Source organism: Arachis ipaensis, chromosome B2 (genome assembly GCF_059453495.1).
Source record: "Arachis ipaensis isolate K30076 ecotype BB chromosome B2, ASM5945349v1, whole genome shotgun sequence".
Taxonomy (NCBI): Eukaryota; Viridiplantae; Streptophyta; class Magnoliopsida; order Fabales; family Fabaceae; genus Arachis; species Arachis ipaensis.
In genome coordinates this window covers 100386847-100403154 of record NC_142437.1, presented here as the reverse complement: position 1 = coordinate 100403154, position 16308 = coordinate 100386847, and the positions used below count along the sequence as shown (strand labels likewise).

Genomic DNA, 16308 nt, shown 5'->3' with positions numbered 1-16308 from the left:
TGCACTTTAAACATAAAACATTAACTTATAATTTTATAATGACTAATAACACAAAATATTAAGGTTTACAATATTTAAATTCCACATAAGAATAGCCATCATCCATCACTAATAACACAAAATATTAATTGTGTATGATGACCGGGCCACCGGGCCGAGTTCGGGTGACCCGAGCTATGGCCTGGACCCGACCCGAAATAATGACCGGGTCTATTTTTGAGACTCTTACTCGACCCTAGACCCGATGAAATCATACTAAATTAGCCCCTAAAGTATAACAATTTGTTAGTAGCTTAGCAATGTAGTCAATAGAGACGTCACCTTAAAAAAGAAAAAGTATATATAGCCAACTAGTCATGCAGCCAATTGCAATCAACTAGGAAAAAAATGTGCAACAAAGAAAAAAAAAATAAAAACAACACCCAAAGAGTCAATCTAATTTCACTTTCATCCCTATTCATAGTACACAGTGAGAAAAATAACCACACCAACTGTTATTCCTCTCTGCATAGCCACACGCAGCACCGTTCAGTCGTTGAGTGTTGCCATAGCCACGCCGCTGCTAGTGCTGTTGACCAACGCCACACAACTTCCTTCTGCTAGTGGCCGCTGTAACGCCACCATCGCAAACCTTCCCTTTCATCCTCCTCTACTACATGCATTTGGACACAAAGGAATGCTGACCAACCACTCCGTGCTTTGCCGCTAACTAGCAAATGAGACCGCCATCAACCACGCCATGCTTCGCGCCGGTGGACGACGAAGAAGGACGTCGTGCCCACCACATCCAAACGCACCAAGGTCGGCGTTTTTTCCTTTTATTTTTTTTTTTAAATTTTTTGTTTGGAGGTAAAGGCATAACTTTGATCCTGTTTTAATGTAGCAATCATGTTGGATGTATTTTATTCCATTATTTTTTGGATGTTATTATCGTTGTATTTTGGATGTTTTTTCTCTATGTATATTGGATGTTTTGTAAACTTTTTTCGAATGGATTGTGAAAAGATGTTGGTCATTTTTGGGTTATTTTTTATGGATGTGTGCTTTTGTTAGTTATGGCTATAATTTTTTTCAGGTTTTACGTTGCAGGCATTTGTTTTTATAGACGGAAATAGGATATGTATTGGGTGTTAGAATGCGGATTTGTCTCTTATGTCACACAGGATGGTTTTTTTTAAATGGTTTAGATGTTCTTTTTTCTTTCTTTGAGTAGGCTAATTTATTTCATTTTGTTTTATGGTGGATATTTTTAGTATGAGTTTAGATGTTCATGGACTATTAGATTTTGTGTATGTTTTTTGTATTACATATTCAATGTTTCTTTTTCAAAATATTGGTTATTTATCATGAATTGATTATGATGCCCGTGGTGGAAGTTATAAACATTATTAAGTCGGGCAACAATGATACAAGAGAGGCTGATAAAGTTTGTATTTTAATTTATTGTTGTCTTTACACGAAAAATCACTTGAAAATGGTGTAAAGTCTCGGTAGTACTCAATTTTGTCTTTGAATTGTGTTACAGATGCCTGACCACAATGCTATTCATGATGAGAAATTTTCAACCGTAGGAATATTTTTTTATTCATTGTAGTGAACAGAAGAATTTTATGCAAATTATACCAAGAGAGTAGAGTTTGTTACTAAAGTTAGAAACACAAAAGAAACATCCATAATCTCCTGAGTTGCACGTTAAGTCTATAACAAGAAAATTTTTAATTTACTATCACAAACACGAAAAAAAATTACTTGAGATAAATATTTAACTTTTAACATTTAAAAGTTTAGTCTCCCAAATCAAGAACGCTAAAAACATGAGCAAAGTCTAATACTTCAAAACAAACATCTATGTACTCCCTCATGGAAAAGTCCAATTTTTTTTTTAAAATAACTAAACTCTTGTCAACAAGATCAAATATATATAAAAAAATATTAAAAAATATACATGCTAAGTAGTATTTAAAAAAATAATGAATGACTATAAAAGAAAAATATTACCCTTGAAATGGATCCAACTTTTAACTAAAATAGTTTAATTAGCGAATCAAGAATGTTAAATAAAATACCACTGAAATATTATAAAAAAGAAACATCCATAATTCCCTGAGAAACACCTCCAATCTAAAAAAAATTAGGTTAATTTGCACATCAAAAACACGAAAAAATTGTTAATCATCGCAAAAAGAAAAATCCAATTACTACAAAAGAACCATCCAGAACCCACTTGAGTTGAACGTGCAATTTTGCATATCAAGAAATAAAGCGAATTCGGAAAGAAGGAAACATCTTAATACTTCATAACAAACATCCCTATAATCCCTGACATGAACATCTAATTTTTAACCAAAAAAAGTTTAATTCAAATAACAATTACCTATACGAAAAAAAAAAACTCTCAATCCTTATTGAAATAAATATCTAATTTCTACGAAAGACACATCCAAAATGACTCAGATGAACATCAAATTTTGTTACAAAAAAATATCCAAATCTATTGCAAGGATAATGCATTTACACATAATGAAGCATAAAAAATGCACTCCAAATTATCACCCAAAATTCATGATAACAAGATCAAAGATATCCCTTTCCCTACAAACACAAAATTTTAGGAAAGAAAAAGAAAAGGGAAAAACAACGACCTTGGTGCATTTGGATGTGGCGGGGCACGGCGTCTTTCGTCGTTCATGGGCGCAGAGCACGACGTGGTTGGTGGCGATTTGAGTGTCAGCCTCACTTGCGCATCGCAGAGGTGTGATCAACGGTCTTCCTACGTCCAAACGTGTGTGGCATTCGCGATGGAGGTGTTGCAGTGGCCAGTGGTAGAATGAGGTTGTCCGGTGTTGGTGAGCAGAATCGGTAGTGGCGCAGATGTGGATACACTAGACGGCTGGACGACACGACATACAGCTAGTGAGAGAGAGGGATAAGAATTTGTGTGGTTGTTTTTCTTACTGTTTACCATGAATGGCATGAGAGTGAAATTAAATTGACTCTTTGGGTGCTATTTTTTTCGTATTGGGCATTTTTCCCACTAGTTGGCTGTAGTTGGTTATACCCTTAATTGTTTACCTAGAAGAATTGTAAGAAAAATCATTCAAACTTTGACTTATCTTTGTCTACTCTGCTAGGTAACCAACAATGGATACAGCCAACTACAGATAACTAGCAACTTTTTTTTTTTGAATTTTCTCTTTGAAGGGAACATGAATTCAATTATCATGAGAATTGAGAAACATCCAAAATCAAATAAAAAGAAACATCCAAAATCATTGTAAAGAAAATATGAAATGTAACAAAAAAATCTAAAACTTAATAGAAAAGAGATATCCAAAATCATTTAAAAAAATTCAAAACCTAACAAAATGAGACATAAAAAATATTGAAAAAAGAACATTCAAAAACTAAGAAAAAAACATCTAAAAATATTTAAAAATTTATCCAAAACCTAAAAAGAAGACATATATAAAAATATCTAAAACATATCAAAAAGACACATCCAAAACTTGGAAAAAAGAAACATCCAAAACAAGTAAAAAAAACATCCAAAACCTACAAGAAAAAGAACACCGTTATAAAAAGAATATCCAAAATCTAAAAAGAAACATCTGAAATGTAACAAAAATAAACATCCAAAACCTAAGAAAAATAAAATATCCAAAATCATTTAAAAAAATTCAAAAGCTAAGAAAACGAGACATCCAAAATTATTAGAAAAAGAACATCTGAAGATTAAGAAAAAATCTAAAACTATTAAAAAAGTAATTCAAAACCCAAAAATGAGAAACATCCAAAATATAAGAAAAAGAAACATCTGAAACTTAGGAGAAAAAAAATCCAAAACTAGTAAAAAAATCATCCGAAACTAGTAGTAGTAGAATAAGAAGAAGAAGAAGAAGAAGAAGAAGAAGATCTTGCGAGGAGTTGGAGGGGGTGGTTGCGGCATTCTTGCATGAGGAGATGGGCGTCATGGTGAAAAGCGTTTGGAAGGAGGTGCGGGTGTGCAGCTGCACGACAACCGGTGACAGACACGGAGAGGTCGACAGTACGAAAGGGGAGGCGATGTAGCGGTAAGAAGCGTTTAGAAGAGGAGGCATGGGTGTACAGCAGCACGACGACTGGCAAAGGACCAAGAGGAGTCGGCTGTGCAGAGAGTCGGCAGCGGTAGAAAGGGAGATCACAATCCCAGAGCATTATGGGTTGGAGTGTTTAGGCGGATGTTTTTTTTCTTTTGAGCGCAAAAGTAGTTTTTTTTTAGGTTTATGACTTGTTGACTGAAGAAAGCTGCAGTTGGCTGCACCTTTAGTTACCTATACTTTTGTTATCTTTTTTTTAAAGCAAATTAAACTAAAATGAATTTAGAACAAAGTATAAATCTCTCATAGGTAGTTGACCTATTTCCACCTTATGTTAGTTTTTTGTTTTACAATCAGTTCAGAAACTATTTCTAATAGTATAGAAAATCTTGAAATTTATGATTATCACATCATAAGAACATAACTCAAAATATACCCAGATCCATGTCAAAGTTTTCAGATGTTGTTCTTGGCTTATGGTTGTTTTTTGATGTCAGAACCTAGTTCTAATTCAGGGATCTGTGGGTTATGGGCACACCACGCTTCCACTGTTGACCTTTGTATTATGGGCACACCATGCTTTAATAACTAATTGAGCTATTTTGTAATCTCCCAATAAGTTCCTATTCTTGGGTGCTTTTTCCCTATTGTCCTTCTATCTTTTCACTTCCTCATGGATGGCACAGAGAAAATTTATTGTTGTTGAACAGAGACATTTATGTTGAAATAATCAAATCGTCACCCTTACTTGAATTGAATTAATTGGATCATAGCGGTAGCTGTCTATCAGTTACATGGTTCTTTTCATGTATCAGAAGATCAACTCAACTCAAATTTTATACAAGGAGATATATAGTAATATACTATCATTCTAAACATTATATGTAATTACTATAACATGATAACCAGTAAGTAAGTAGAAATATAACTTTAATTGAATTCACAAATGTCATAACAAAATAAGTAAAACATATATGCATACATATTATACTTTTATGATAACAATGACTTATCAATTATGCCCATTTGTATTACATGACCAAAAAAAATTTTGGGTGACAATCCCTTAGTTAATGGATTCGCTATCATCATATTAGTACCAATATGATCAATAGATACTTTTGTTTGTGCACTTCTTCTTAACTGTCAAGTACTTTAAATCCATGTGTTTTGCACTTTTAGAGTACTTGTCATTCTTAGAATAAAAAATAGTTGCACAATTATCGCAATAAAGTTTTAGTGGCTTAGCTATACTTTTAATGATACTAAGCCTTGATATAAAATTCCACAACCACAATGCTTGAACTATGGTTTCAAAGCATGCCACAAATTCTTACTCCACAGTGGAAGTAGCAATGATAGACTCTTTTCCATGAAATAGCTCCTCCATCCAATATAAAAACAACTGAAAGTTGATTTTCTCGAGTCTATGCATTCAGCATAATCTGAATCTTAGTAGCCAACTACTTCAAGGCCATCTGATTTTCTATAAGTGAGCATGTGTTCGTTGGTGGCTTGTAAATACCTAACGACTTTCTTTGCAACTTTCCAGTGGTGTATTCTAGGATTACTTTGATATCGACTCAATATCCTAACAGAAAACTGATACTTGTTTAGTGCATGTCTAAATATACATCAAACTTCCAACCACTGAAGTATAAGAAATAGACTCCATTGTTTTTCGTTCCAATTCATTCTTGGGACATTGCATTTAACTAAACTTATCTCCTTTCTAAATTGGAACTATTCATGCAGAACAACTTTTCATTTTAAACCTATTTAATACCTTTTTTATATAACCTTTCTGTGACAATCCTATTGTACCTTGTGATCTATCATGGAATATTTCTATTCCTATTACATAGGACGCACCACCCATATCTTTTATTTCAAACTTATTAGAGAGAAAGTCTTTACATCATATAACAAACTAACATCATTAGCAGCAAGAAGTATACCATTAACATATATGACCAATATAATAAACTTGCTCCTACTGATTTTCATGTAGATACACCTATCAATAGTGTTCTCGACAAAATCATATGACAAAATGGTATTATTAAATTTGATAAACCACTATCTAAAAGCTTATTTCAGTTCATATCTTGACCTGTTCAATTTACACACCAAATTTTCTTTTCATGTGGTTAGGAATCTTTGAGGTTGGTCCATATAAACCACTTCTTCTAAGTCACCATTGAGAAAGGCGGTCTTTACATCCATTTGATAAAGCTCTAAATCATAATGAGCTACCAAAGCCATAACCATTCTAAAAAAATTATTCTTTGAAACTGGTGAAAAGGTTTCTTTGTAGTCAATGCCATTCTTTTGAGTGTAACATTTGGTAACAAGTCTAGCCTTATACCTTTTAGTATTGCCTTGTGAGTCATGTTTGACCTTAAATACCTATTTACAACCAATTCATTTTAAACCTTTAGAGAACTTGACTAGATCTCAAACTTTATTGTCATCCATTGATTTCAACTCTTCTTTCATAGCATTAAACTATTTTTCAGGATTGTGAGATTTTATGGCTTGCTTAAAAGATAATGGATCCTTATCAATGCTTAAGTCACACTCTTTCTCAAGTGAATAAACCATAAAATCATCTAAAATTGTTAGTCTTTTTTGCCTTACTGACATTCTTAATATTTCTTGTGGTTTATCTATCACTTATTTATTTTGGACTTGTACATCATTATTAGGCTTAACATTTATATGTTCATCTAGTGGGGTTTCGAATATTATATTATTGTCTTGGCATGTTATGTGGTTGTGACACAACAATATGAACAACAACTTGAGAAGAACTATTATGTGTAGGAGTTATTATATGGTTCACTCGAATATCCACCTTTCGTGATTTCTCACTCCCACTAAATTACCATTTTCAAGAAACCTAGCATTTTCAGATTTAATTATTCTCATACTGTGATTAGGACAATAAAATATGTACCCTTTTGATTTATCCGGATAGCCGATGAAGGTAACCACTAATAGTTCTTGCATCAGGCTTTTTTCATATGGATTATATGCTCTTACTTATGTTGGACAGCCCCAAACATAAAGATGCCTTAAGCTGGGTTTCTTTCCTGTCCATAGTTCATATGTGTCTTAAGAACTGCTTTACCAGGAACCCTATTCAGTAGATACACGGCAAATTTTAATGCATACATCCATAAGGATAAAGATAAATTGCTATAATTTATTATGCTCTTAACCATTTTCATAAGAGTACAATTTCGCATTTTAGCTACACCATTTTGCTTTGGTGTACCAGACATTGTATACTGTGCACATATGCGTCGACTTTCAAGAAGCTTTGCAAATGGACCTTGACATTGTCCATTTTCAGTAAATTTTTCATAATATTCTCCACCTCTATCGGACCTCACAACCTTTATTTTTCTATCTAATTTCATGTCTACCTCATTCATGAATATTTCAAGAACATTCACATATTGAAACTTTTCATGCAAAAGATATAAATAATAATAATAATACCAAGAGAAGTCATCAATAAAGTGATAAAATACTTTTCACCATCCCAAGAAGGAAGATCAAATAGACCATAAAGAGTAGTGTGTATCAACTAAAGCAGTTGGCTGCTTCTTGTGGCATGATTTTGGTTTGCTTTCTTTTAATGCAATCTACACATACATTCCAATTAGAAAAATTTAATTTAGGTAAAATCTTATTTTTCATTAACCTTAACATCCTTTCTTTGGATATATGACCAAATCTTTTATGCTATAAGAAAGAAGAATTTTTAATAAGTGCATCACATTAACTACTGGTATTGTTCTCAAGATTAAATAGGAATTCAATAAAACTAACATCAAGATTGAAACGATATAAACCATCTAATAAAGTACCAGAACCATAATAGAAAGCAAGTTTATACAATGAAAAAGTGCCATCTCCAATTTTAAAGTTAACTTACATTGTCCAAATTCGAAAAAGAAGCTAAATTCTAGCACATTCAGAAACATGATGCATTCGCATCTTTAGTAGTTTTTCTTGCATTATTATCTTATTTTCGTAAGTTTAATCACAGTTTCTTCTTCTAATTTAATCACTTTTAAGTATCATTTGCTACTAAGGTGTTCTCTAAGTGTTTTTCAAGATAATACAGGATTAAGAAAGGAAAATCAAGTAGCAAGTGAAGCATAATCAAAGGGCAAGGCCATGGGGAAAAGCATGCAAGACAAGTATGTATCATTCGGAATCATGCAAACCATGTAGCAAGCTAGGCATTTAACACCAGGGGTAGGGTGTTTAATGCCCTATAGCAAGAAGCAGGGGCATGCAACGCCATACATAAGACGTGCAATGCCTTGCATTGAAGCTAGAGTGGCATGCAACACCATAAGAGGGGCGTGCAACACCCTTGGAGGGAAGCAAAGCTAGCGTGCCATGCCAAGTGTAATACCCCGTTAGCCTAAGCCTTACGTCACCCCGTAAAGCGAAGGATAACAAGGTGTCACGATAATTTTAAGGCTCATATAGTAATATATGTGTCACGATAATATATATAGAAAGAAATAGTAATACTAGAAGCCCGATGAAAGAATAAAGCTCAAAGTCGCATAAAGCGGAATTACAATACGTGAAGCGTTCACACACAAAAACTAAAACGCTTAGGCACGGACAGAATAAGACATATATATATATATATAGAACCTTGTAGCTAGCTCCAGGATACACAAGGTAATAATTAAATTAAAAAAGATGTATATGTATAAGTAAGGTGTACCGAAAAAGAGGACTAGTCACAGCCTGCATAATTTAGGCCGGCTAATCAAGCTGAAATACAAAAGAGTTTTGGAAATTTAAAACAGCTTATACAATTTATCTCTCAATTCAAGCCTCTAAGGCCATAAAGTCTAAAATAAAAATGTGAGAGAAAATACTACAACAAATAATCAAAATACAGAGACAACAAAAGATCCTCCGCTCTGTCACCATCCGCAAACTCACCGAGGTGGGTTGCGACCTGCATCTGAAAAACAACAACAATATATGGTATGAGAACTAGAGGTTCTCAGTATGGTAACAATGCCATATATAAGATGTAAGGTTCCGGGATGCCAAAGGCAATCCTTGAACTTCACATCGAAAATTGATATTCAAGCTTAACAAAAATAAATAACTTAAACCATAAACCGTAAACAGGGTTATCTAAACTTAGGGGATTTCTAACTAATACTAATCACACCGTTGTATCCCACAGCCTTTGCCAACCTAACCTCCGTGCGATCCCATCGCCACCGCCTACCGAGCCCCTCAATCCCAGCATAAAACACAAGTAATGCAAACAAGTAAAGTACAAGTAAGATACATGTACAACAAATAGAACAATTAGCAAGTAAACATGTAATTCATTTAGACATAACAGAAATTAAGCAAAGCAATTAAATAGGTAGAAGATGCATATGATGAATGCCTGTCCTATTGGCTCGTGATATCACTTGTTGGTTCATGAATACCAACCCAACACATCCTTTCGGATGTCACCTTTCTGCCACATCTGAGGATATAGCACTTGGCACGCTTTTGTATTGTTCTGAGGATATAGTGCCTGGCACACTCTTGCGGCGGAGAAGGAAAACAACAACAACAACATCTGTTTCATCATAAATCATTCCAGGGATATAGTGCCTAGCACACTTTCAACATCCAACAAGTCCATCAACCTCAAATCATCATTAGTCATCACCATTTTCTCATCTCAATCCACTTTCAATCCTCAAGTCTCAACATTCCAAGGATATAGTGTCTGGAACACTCTCCTTCAATATCCATCAAGCTCATCATAACCATCATCAGTTCTTAATTCCACAAGTTACCATCCATTCACAAGTTCTCAAGCCATTGCCAATAAAACACTTCGCTAGTTCACCCACAACTTCAGAAACCTAAGTCGCCGTCTTCTAAACTCATACAGAAAGTTACCAATTTAGCTCACTAACCTATCTCTATTAGTCTTAATGTCTCATTACTAGTTAGCAATCTTAAATAGTAGATAATGAAGTTTGGAAAGCTAGAAAACCCTTGAAAAGTGAAGAAAAACCATTTTTCAGCAAAATAGGGTGTATGCGTACGCATGCCAAATGTATGCATACGCATACTTAAAATTTTGCCCATCTCGCATACGCATACAAGATTTCGCGTACACATAGGTGCCAAACAGAATGGTACGCTCGCGTATAGGGTGCTCGCATACGCATACCTTCTCAGAATTGCAAAATTCTATAAAGTTGCAGAAATCAGTTTTGAACACCAAACTTCAAACGTTCATAACTTTCTCTCCAAAAATCTATTTTCATCAAACTTTATACCAATTTAAAGATCTTTAAATGAACTTTAGTTGGAGATAAATTTCAATCAATTTCGAAAACAGAGGCTCAAGATATGATCCGTCAAAGTTTACCAAAAACTGGTTTTTACCAAAAGTGACAATTCTCTAGTTTTCCAAAACCAAAACAACTCAAAACATATAAAAACATCATAAAACACTACCTCCTACATAAATTCACCATTTCATAGCATTTCCATCAATTTCAACACCTATTACACTCATTCTCTTCCAACTCTTCCCACCAAAATTCCAACACAATTCCCAACTTCCAAATCAAAATATCAATATTAACCAATTTGCACAATTTAACCATTCATAAACCTCATCCATCCTATGACATCTACAATGCTCATAAGTTACATAATTCAACACCAATATCAATCCTCAACATCATTCATTAATAATAACATCATAATATCATCAAAATCATCATATTCGTCAAAATCATCATACATCATCAATCCACAATTTCAACAATCAATTCAATCCTATCCTAAGGTCTACTAGCCTAACTGTCCAGAAATATTATATATTACATAAAGGAAACTGAAACCATACATTGGCCATTTCTCACATAACTCAAAACACCAAGCTCAAAACCACCAAGCGTCACTCCAACAAACTCCAAAACTCAATCTAACATCATACAACATATCACATCAAACCTAGGGTTCACAAAAATAACTAAACACAAGGGTTTAACGAAACATTACCTTACCCAAAGAGATTAGGGGCAAAACTCAACAATATTCCAATGTTAGATCACCCCTAAACAAATAAAATCACAAAACTTACTCAAAAATCAAACCCAAAAATGCAGAATTATTAGGGCTGGAAACTGGAGCTTGAGTTTCAATTTCTTACCAACAAAGCTTAGCTAGAAACAAAGAGCTCGACAAGAGTTTTGCGTGGCCGCAAATGGCTTGTCAATCGGTGCACCGGAGCTCAAGTTATGGTCACCGGAAGGTTGTTGTGAATAGTGACCAAACCCTCACCTCTCCTCTCTTCTCAATCAGTGCCCCTTTCTTTGTTTTAGGGCAAAATTGAGCTAAAAGGTCATTAAACATACATATATATGTTGGGCCTTGGACCCGATTTGGGTCCGGTCTAACCCGTTAGCGTTTTAGGTCCGTTTGGCCCACTTTGGGCCATGACTTTTAAGATTAGCGCCCGGTTTTCGATTATAAATTATTTTCGTCTTTTCAAAATAATAAATTCAATTTTTTAAAATACGCAGTACCGGACAGACTATAGCCGGTATTGCCTGCTTAAGCACCGGTACGCATTTTTATAAAAATTTTCCGCAAAAGATACATTTTCCAATTTAGAAAAATTCATTGAAATCAAATTTCATCTTTATATTTAAAAAAAAAACATTTCTATATTTTCGAACCTATTCGGGATAATTAAATTATTATTTTATTGAAGCGATGTTATGTGAAAACTCCGGTTCTTACACCATGGAGGGCATGCAACTCCCTGGCAGACACAAAGCTTGGTGTGTAATACCATGATGAGGGCGTGCCACACTGATGAGCGGATAATTTATAAGCTTTTTGACACTGTTTTTAGTATGTTTTTAGTAGGATCTAGCTACTTTTAGGGATGTTTTCATTAGTTTTTATGTTAAATTCACATTTCTGGACTTTACTATGAGTTTGTGTGTTTTACCGTGATTTCAGGTATTTTCTGGCTGAAATTGAGGGACTTGAGCAAAAATCAGATTCAGAGGTTGAAAAAGGACTGCTGATGCTGTTGGATTCTGACCTCCCTGCACTCAAAGTGGATTTTCTGGAGCTACAGAACTCAAAATGGCGCGCTTCCAATTGCGTTGGAAAGTAGACATCCAGGGCTTTCCAGCAATGTATAATAGTCCATACTTTGGCCAAGAATTGACGACGTAAACTGGCGTTCAACGCCAGCCTTCTGCCCAAATCTGGCGTCCAGCGCCAGAAAAGGATACAAAACCAGAGTTGAACGCCCAAACTGGCACAAAAACTGGCGTTCAACTCCACAAATGGTCTCTGCACGTGCAACACTTAAGCTCAACCCAAACACACACCAAGTGGGCCCCGAAAGTGGATTTATACATCAAATACTTACTCATGTAAACCCTAGTAGCTAGTTTATTATAAATAGGACCTCTTACTATTGTATTAGGCATCTTTGAACGCATTGTTCTTAGACCATAGGGGCTGGCCACACGGCCATGCCTGGACCTTCACTTATGTATTTTCATACGGTAGAGTTTCTACACTCCATAGATTAAGGTGTGGAGCTCTGCTGTTCCTCAAAGATTAATGCAAAGTACTACTGTTTTCTATTCAACTCTTCTTACTTCTCTTCTAAGATATCCATTCGCACCCAAGAACGTGATGAAGGTGATGATTATGTGTGACGCTCATCATCCTTCTCCTTTATGAACGCGTGTCTGACAAACACTTCTGTTCTACATGAATTAAGCTAGAATGAATATCTCTTAGATCTCTTAATCAGAATCTTCGTGGCGTAAGCTAGAATGATGGCGGCATTCAAGAGAATCCGAAAAGTCTAAACCTTGTCTGTGGTATTCCGAGTAGGATTCAATGATTGAATGACTGTGACGAGCTCCTAACTCGCGATTGCAGGGCGTTAGTGACAGACGCAAAAGGATAGTAAATCCTATTCCAGCATGATCGAGAACCGACAGATGAATAGCCGTGCCGTGACAGGGTGCGTGAGCATATTATTCACTGAGAGGATAAGATGAAGCCATTGACAAGGGTGATGCCTCCAGACGATTAGCCGTGCCGTGACAGGGCATTGGATCATTTTCCCGAGAGATGACCAAAAGTAGCCATTGACAGTGGTGATGTATCACATAAAGCCAGCCATGGAAAGGAGTAAGACTGATTGGATGAAGATAGCAGGAAAGCAGAGGTTCAGAGGAACGAAAAGCATCTCCATTCGCTTATCTGAAATTCCTACCAACGATTTACATAAGTACCTCTATCCCTATTTTATTATTAATATTCGAAAACCACATAACTGTTTTATATCCGCCTGACTGAGATTTACAAGGTGACCATAGCTTGCTTCATACCAACAATCTCTGTGGGATTCGACCCTTACTCACGTAAGGTATTACTTGGACGACCCAGTGCACTTGCTGGTTAGTTGTATCGAAGTTGTGACAATTATGAATTAAGATCAGAGCACCAAGCTTTGGAGCCATTACCAGGATTTGTTTGAGCCTGGAGATCACAATTTCGTGCACCAAGTTTTTGGCGCCGTTGCCGGGGATTGTTCGAGTTTGGACAACTGACGGTTCATCTTGTTGCTCAGATTAGGTAATTTTCTTTTTGTTTTATTTTCAAAAATTTTTCAAAAATCTTTCAAAAATCTTCTCACCTGTTTTCGAAAAAAAAAATGTTTTCAAAAATATATTTTTCTTCAAAAATTTTAAGAATGAATTCTAGTGTTTCATATAACATGTTTTAGAGCTTGACTGGCCATGAAGCCATGTCTAATTCCCAGGATTTTGATTGAGGACTATGAATTCATTACTTCCTTTTTCCCAAATGTTTTCAAAAAAATTATACAAAAAAATCCAAAAAAATTAGAAAATCATAAAAATCAAAAAAATATTTTTTGTGTTCTTGTTTGAGTCTTGAGTCATGTTATAAGTTTGGTGTCAATTGCATGTGCATCTTGCATTTTTTCGAAAATTTCATGCATTCATGGTGTTCTTCATGATCTTCAAGTTGTTCTTGGTAAGTCTTCTTGTTTGATCTTGATGATTTTTTGTTTTGTGTCCTTTCATGTTTATCATATGCATTCTTGAATTCTTAGTGCGTAAGCATTAAAGAATTCTAAGTTTGGTGTCTTGCATGTTTTCTTTGCATTAAAAATTTTTTCAAAATTGTGTCTATGATGTTCATCTTGACATTCAAAGTGTTCTTGGTGTTCATCTTGACATTCATGGCATTCTTGCATACATTCATGTTTTGATCTAAAAATTTCATGCATTGCATAATTTTCATGTTTTCATAAAAATTCAAAAAATCAAAAAAATATCTTTCCCTTTTTCTCTCATCAAATTCGAAAATTGAGTTGACTTTTTCAAAAATTTTTAAAAATCAAAGTTGTTTCTTATGAGTCAAATCAAATTTTCAATTTGAAAATCTTATCTTTTTCAAAATCTTTTTCAAAAATCAAATCTTTTTCAAATTTCTTAGTTATTTTCGAAAATTCCAAAAATCTTTTTCTTATTTTTATATAAAATTTTCGAAAATAACTAATCAATTAATGTTTTGATTCAAAAATTTGAAGTTTGTTACTTGCTTGTTAAGAAAGATTCAAACTTTAAGTTCTAGAATCATATCTTGTGATTTCTTGTGAATCAAGTCATTAATTGTGATTTTAAAAATCAAATCTTTTTCAAAAACTAATTTCTATCATATCTTTTCAAAAATATCTTCTCATCTTATCTTTTTCAAAAAATTGATTTCAAAATATCTTTTCTAACTTCCTAACTTCTTATCTTTTCAAAATTTGTTTCAACTAACTAACTAACTTTTTGTTTGTTTCTTAACCTTTTCAAAACTACCTAACTAACTCTCTCTCTCCAATTTTCGAAAATATCTTCCCTCTTTTTCAAAAATTTCTTTTTTATTAACTAATTATTTTTATTTTTGATTTAAAAAAAAATTTCGAAAAAAAATACTAACCTTTTTCAAAAACTATTTTCGAAAATCACTAACTCATTTTCAAAAATTGTTTTCGAAAATTCACTTCCCCCTCTCATCTTCTTCTATTTGTTTATTGATATACTAACATCTTTCCTTCAACTCACCAAAAATCCGAACCCCCTCTCTCTCTGAGTTCAGATTTTCTTTTCTTCTCTTCTTCTACTCACACAGGGATCTCTATATTGTGGTATAAAGGATCTCTATTATTATTATTATTTTTCTGTGCCTTCTTCTTTGTCATATGAGCAGGAGCAAGGATAAGAACATTCTTGTGGAAGCAGATCCAGAACCTGAAAGGACTCTGAAGAGAAAATTAAGAGAAGCTAAAATACAACAATCCAGAGATAACCTTTCAGAAATTTTTGAACAGGCAGAGGAGATGGCAGCCGAAAATAATAATAATGTAAGGAAGATGCTTGGTGACTTTACTGCACCTAATTCCAATTTACATGGAAGAAGCATCTCCATTCCTGCCATTGGAGCAAACAACTTTGAGCTGAAACCTCAATTAGTTTCTCTGATGCAGCAGAACTGCAAGTTTCATGGACTTCCATCTGAAGATCCTTTTCAGTTCTTAACTGAATTCTTGTAGATATGTGATACTGTTAAGACTAATGGAGTAGATCCTGAAGTCTACAGGCTCATGCTTTTCCCTTTTGCTGTAAGAGACAGAGCTAGATTATGGTTGGAGTCTCAACCCAAAGACAGCATGAACTCTTGGGATAAGCTGGTCACGGCTTTCTTAGCCAAGTACTTTCCTCCTCAAAAGCTGAGCAAGCTTAGAGCTGATGTTCAAACCTTCAGACAGAAAGAAGGTGAATCCCTCTATGAAGCTTGGGAAAGATACAAACAGTTGACCAAAAAGTGTCCTTCTGACATGCTTTCAGAATGGACCATCCTGGATATATTCTATGATGGTTTATCTGAGCTATCAAAAATGTCACTGGACACTTCTGCAGGTGGATCCATTCACCTAAAGAAAACGCCTGCAGAAGCTCAAGAACTCATTGACATGGTTGCTAATAACTAGTTCATGTACACTTCTGAAAGGAATTCTGTGAGTAATGGGACGCCTATGAAGAAGGGAGTTCTTGAAGTTGATACTCTGAATGCCATATTGGCTCAGAACAAAATATTG

General features: G+C 34.5%; 1 non-coding gene across 1 annotated transcript; it reads right to left on the bottom strand.

Moving 5' to 3' along the window:
• Positions 1–15945: 15945 nt before the first annotated feature.
• LOC148575007 (small nucleolar RNA R71) lies at positions 15946–16053 on the bottom strand. The gene has a single exon (XR_015905734.1). It is a non-coding gene; the product is annotated as a small nucleolar RNA R71 (small nucleolar RNA).
• Between the last annotated feature and the right edge of the window lie 255 nt (positions 16054–16308).